Genomic DNA, 5,875 nt, shown 5'->3' on the forward strand with positions numbered 1-5,875 from the left:
CTATAAGGTGAGGACATTTATATGAGGCGAAGACATTTCTATAAGGTGAGGACATTTCTATAAGGTTAAGACATTTCTATAAGGTGAAGACATTTCTATAAGGTGAAGACATTTCTATAAGGTGAGGACATTTCTATAAGGTGAAGACATTTCGATAAGGTGAGGACATTTCTATAAGGTGAGGACATTTCTATAAGGTGAAGACATTTCTATAAGGTGAAGACATTTCTATAAGGTGAGGACATTTCTATAAGGTTAAGACATTTCTATAAGGTGAAGACATTTCTATAAGGTGAAGACATTTCTATAAGGTGAAGACATTTCTATAAGGTGAGGACATTTCTATAAGGTGAGGACATTTCTATAAGGTTAAGACATTTCTATAAGGTGAAGACATTTCTATAAGGTGAGGACATTTCTATAAGGTTAGAACATTTCTATAAGGTGAAGACATTTCTATAAGGTGTAGACATTTCTATAAGGTGAAGACATTTCTATAAGGTGAGGACATTTCTATAAGGTTAGAACATTTCTATAAGGTGAGGACATTTCTATAAGGTGAAGACATTTCTATAAGGTGAAGACATTTCTATAATGTGAGGACATTTCTATAAGGTTAGAACATTTCTATAAGGTGAAGACATTTCTATAAGGTGAGGACATTTCTATAAGGTGAGGACATTTCTATAAGGTGAAGACATTTCTATAAGGTAAGGACATTTCTATAAGGTGAGAACATTGCTATAAGGTTAAGACATTTCTATAAGGTGAAGACATTTCTATAAGGTGAGGACATTTCTATAAGGTTAGAACATTTCTATAAGGTGAAGACATTTCTATAAGGTGAAGACATTTCTATAAGGTGAAGACATTTCTATAAGGTGAGGACATTTCTATAAGGTTAGAACATTTCTATAAGGTGAGGACATTTCTATAAGGTGAAGACATTTCTATAAGGTGAAGACATTTCTATAAGGTGAGGACATTTCTATAAGGTGAAGACATTTCTATAAGGTGAAGACATTTCTATAAGGTTAGAACATTTCTATAAGGTGAAGACATTTCTATAAGGTGAGGACATTTCTATAAGGTGAGGACATTTCTATAAGGTGAAGACATTTCTATAAGGTGAAGACATTTCTATAAGGTAAGGACATTTCTATAAGGTGAGGACATTTCTATAAGGTGAAGACATTTCTATAAGGTGACTCCTACTCTCCTATCATTGTTTTGATAATTTTGTCTTCTATTCATGTTGTAGCAGCTTTTTTCTGTTTTCTTTTAAAAACTGAACAGTGAACAGAAGGAATTGAACAATATTTCTGACTTGATGTGAACAAATCTGGAAAACATTCAGATTAAAAGCTGTGAATGAATCTGGAATCAATCAAAGATCATAGAAACAGTTTGCTTTGTGATGACTTTATGTTCAATGTCCTCATTGAAACACAAGTACACACCTGTATGGGAGTCGACATTAACACAGAAACCTGAAACCCACACACACACACACACACACACACACACACTCTCTCTCTCTCTCCAGTCCATCCTCCGTCCTGGTGACATTTAGGCAGATATATAAACCGTTGTGCCAGACGCTCGCAGCCAGAAGATTTCTGCAGTAACACTCACCTGTCTGCCTACCTGTCGTACTGATCCACCTGTCTGCCGACCTGTCGTACTGATCCAAGGACCGGTCTGACCTCATCATGCTCACCAGGTTCGTCTCCTCTTTGTTTTATTCTGTTAAAAACATAATTCAGAGTTCAGGTTTGAGGGTCAAAGGTTGTTGAAATTGAGCAATAAATGTTGAAATATAGATAAAATATATAATATATATATATAATAATATATAATATATTGAAAATAAAATCTAAAGCAACACAAATGATAACGAAATGTTTCCTGTCAAAAAGAATGTTTCATCAAACAGATCCAAATAAATAAAATAGAATCTATCAGATGTGATTCAGCTGAAAGTGGCTTTCTGTTCTCGTTCCTTCTTTTAATTGTATTTATCTGATTTATAGATTTCATCCTTTAACAGTTACTCTAACCCATTCTACAGGAATAATCAGTTCATTACAGTCATGACAAACAACATCCAGATGAGAACGTGTTTGTTTGTTGTTTGTTTGCTTGTTTGTTTGTTTTTCCGTTATGTTGCAGCATGAAGCAGCAGGTGTGTCGGTGAGTGAATAAAATGTATAATAAAATATAATTATTTATAATAATTTATGTTGCAGGAACGTTGTTCTTCTGTTCTCGCTGTTCGTCCTGCAGGTGAACGGAGACCTCGACTCCAACGGTAAGATCAATAAGTTCTGATCAATAAATTCTGATCAATAAGGTAATGATCAATAGGTTAATGATCAACAAGGTAATGATCAATAGGTTAATGATCAATATGGTAATGATCAATAAGTTAATCATCACTAAGGTAATCATCAACAAGGTAATGATCAATAAGTTCTGATCAATAAGTTAATCATCAATATGTTAATGATCAATCAGTTAATGATCAAGAGGTTAATGATCAATAAGTTAATGATCAATAAGGTAATCATCAATTAGTTAATCATCAATCAGTTAATGATCAATAGGTTAATGATCAATAAGTTAATCGTCACTAAGGTAATCATCAATAAGTCAATCATCAATAAGTTACTGATCAATAAGTTCTGATCAATAAGTTAATCATCAATAAGTTAATCATCAATAAGTTACTGATCAATAAGTTCTGATCAATAAGTTAATCATCAATATGTTAATGATAATTCAGTTAATGATCAATAGGTTAATGATCAATAAGTTAATCATCAATAAGGTAATGATCAATAAGTTCTGATCAATAAGTTAATCATTAATATGTTAATGATCAATCAGTTAATGATCAATAGGTTAATCATCAATAAGTAAATGATCAATAAGTTAATGATCAATAAGATAATTATCAATAAGTTAATGATCAATGACTTCTGATCAATAAGGTAATGATCAATAACTTCTGATCAATAAGGTAATGATCAATGAGTTAATGATCAATAAGCTTCTGATCAATAAGTTCTGATCAATAATGTGATCACCAATAAGTTAATAATCATTAAGGTAATGATCAATGAGTTAATGATCAATAAGCTTCTGATCAATGAGTTCTGATCAATAATGTAATGATGAATAAGTTAATAATCATTAAGGTAATGATCAATAAGTTAATGATCAATCAGTTAATGATCAATAAGTTAATAATCAATCAGTTAATGATCAATAAGTTAATGATCAATCAGTTAATAATCAATCAGTTAATGATCAATAAGTTAATGATCAATCAGTTAATGATCAATAAGTTAATAATCAACCAGTTAATGACCAATAAATTAATAATCAATCAGTTAATGATCAATAAGTTAATAATCAATCAGTTAATAATCAATCAGTTAATGATTAAGCAGTTAATGATCAATACGTTTATAATCAATCAGTTAATGATCAATAAGTTAATAATCAATTAGTTAATAATCAACCAGTTAATGATCAATAAGTTAATAATCAATCAGTAAATGATAAATCAGTTAATGATCAATAAGTTAATAATCAATCAGTAAATGATCAATCAGTTAATGATCAATCAGTTAATGATCAATAAGTCACTTTACGTTACATTGTGATTGACAGCTGTCTGTTTTATGATTTCAGATGCTGGAATCAACCTGTCGACAGGTAAACACCTGTCTGTCTCTCATCCATCACAGATCTGCTGAACGTGTCTGTCCTTTCACCTGTCTCACTTCTCTCACCTCTCTCACCTCTCTCAACTGTCTCACCTGTCTCTCTGTCTCACCTGTCTCACCTGTCTCACCTCTCTCACCTCTCTCACCTGTCTCACCTGTCTCTCTGTCTCACCTGTCTCACTGGTCTCTCTCTGTGTCTCACCTGTCTCTCTCTGTCTCACCTGTCTCACCTCTCTCACCTGTCTCACCTATCTCTCTCTGTCTCACCTGTCTCTCTGTGTCTCACCTGTCTCTCTGTCTCACCTGTCTCTCTCTGTGTCTCACCTGTCTCTCTGTCTCACCTGTCTCTATGTGTCTCACCTGTCTCACCTGTCTCTCTGTGTCTCACCTGTCTCTCTGTCTCACCTGTCTCACCCGTCTCTCTCTGTCTCTGTGTCTCACCTGTCTCACCTGTCTGTCTGTCTCACCTGTATGTCTGTCTCACCCGTCTCTCTCTGTCTCACCTGTCTCACCTGTCTCACCTGTCTGTCTGTCTCACCTGTACCTTTGTCTCACCTGTCTCTCTCTCTGTGTCTCACCTGTCTCTCTCTCTCTCTGTCTCACCTGTCTCTCTCTGTCTCACCCGTCTCTCTCTGTCTCTCTATCTCACCTGTCTGTCTGTCTCACCTGTATCTCTGTCTCACCTGTCTCTCTCTGTCTCACCCGTGTCTCTCTGTCTCACCTGTCTATCTGTCTCACCTGTATCTCTGTCTCACCTATCTCACCTGTCCCTCTGTCTCACCTGTCTCTCTCTGTCTCTCTGTCTCACCCGTCTCTGTCTGTCTCTGTCTCACCTGTCCCTCTGTCTCACCTGTCTCTCTCTGTGTCTCTGTGTCTCACCTGTCTCACCTGTCCCTCCGTCTCACCTGTCTGTCTCTCTCACCTGTCTCACCTGTCTGTCTGTCAGATAAAGACTCTACATCTGATGAAGCCCCGACAGGTGAGACATTAATAACCTTTATCTCCAGCAGGACACATTTTTAGAGGGAGTGTATGTATGTATGTATGTGTGTGTGTGTGTGTGTGTGTGTGTGTGTGTGTGTGTGTGTGTGTGAGTGTGTGTGTGAGTGTGTCCACTAGATGGCAACAGCTTCCTCTCAATGACCAAATTAAAACTCCTTTCAAATTAAAGGCATTTGTACATCACTGAAAGGCTGCAAGGCTTTTAATTTGAAGGATTCAGGAAGTACTGAGATTTTATTATCAGAATAATGTAGAAATAAAATGTGAAATGTTTATTGATGAATCAGTTGATCAATAAGTCTCTGAGACGTCTTGTCTTTGTTTTATTGTGACAGAGAGTATGAACGCCGTCTCTTCTGATCAACCAGGTAAATATTGATCTGTTCTCTACCTGCTCAGGTGATAATAATATGATAATACAACTTCTGTACAAATGTTTATTAATAATCTGATTCCAGATGAATCCCAATATTACGGAGGAGGACCTTCAGGTAAGGACACGACTGGTAGCTCACCTGTAACTCACCTGTAGCTGACCTGTATTTTACCTGTAGCTCACCTGTCGCTCACCTGTCGCTCACCTGTATTTGACCTGTAGCTCATCTGTATTTGACCTGTAGCTCACCTGTAGCTCATCCGTAACTCACCTGTAGATCACCTGTAACTCACCTGTATTTGAACTGTAGCTCACCTGTAGCTCACCTGTATTTGACCTGTAGCTCACCTGCAGCTCACCTTTAACTCCCCTGTAGCTCACCTGTAGCTCGCCTTTAACTCCCCTGTAGCTCACCTGTATTTGACCTGTAGCTCATCTGTATTTGACCTGTAGATCACCTGTAACTCACCTGTATTTGAACTGTAGCTCACCTGTAGCTCACCTGTATTTGACCTGTAGCTCACCTGTAGCTCACCTTTAACTCCCCTGTAGCTCATCTGTAACTCACCTGTAGCTCACCTGTAACTCACCTGTATTTGACCTGTAGCTCACCTGTAGCTCACCTGTATTTGACCTGTAGCTCACCTGTAGCTCACCTTTAACTCCCCTGTAGCTCATCTGTAGCTCACCTTTAACTCCCCTGTAGCTCACCTGTATTTGACCTGTAGCTCATCTTTAACTCCCCTGTAGCTCACCTGTTTCT

The 5,875-nt window shown here is 36.9% G+C and overlaps 1 long non-coding RNA gene across 2 annotated transcripts; it reads left to right on the top strand.

Annotated features, from left to right (window-relative positions):
- The first annotated feature begins 1,554 nt into the window (after positions 1–1,554).
- LOC131984273 (uncharacterized) lies at positions 1,555–5,227 on the top strand. Of its 2 annotated transcripts, XR_009395555.1 has the most exons (6): positions 1,555–1,723; positions 2,250–2,311; positions 3,700–3,723; positions 4,681–4,713; positions 5,072–5,104; positions 5,195–5,227. It is a non-coding gene; the product is annotated as an uncharacterized LOC131984273 (long non-coding RNA). The 2 variants fall into 2 exon arrangements; XR_009395556.1 differs by lacking the exon at positions 4,681–4,713.
- The last annotated feature ends 648 nt before the right edge of the window (positions 5,228–5,875 follow it).

Source organism: Centropristis striata, chromosome 14, assembly GCF_030273125.1.
Source record: "Centropristis striata isolate RG_2023a ecotype Rhode Island chromosome 14, C.striata_1.0, whole genome shotgun sequence".
Lineage (NCBI taxonomy): Eukaryota > Metazoa > Chordata > Actinopteri > Perciformes > Serranidae > Centropristis > Centropristis striata.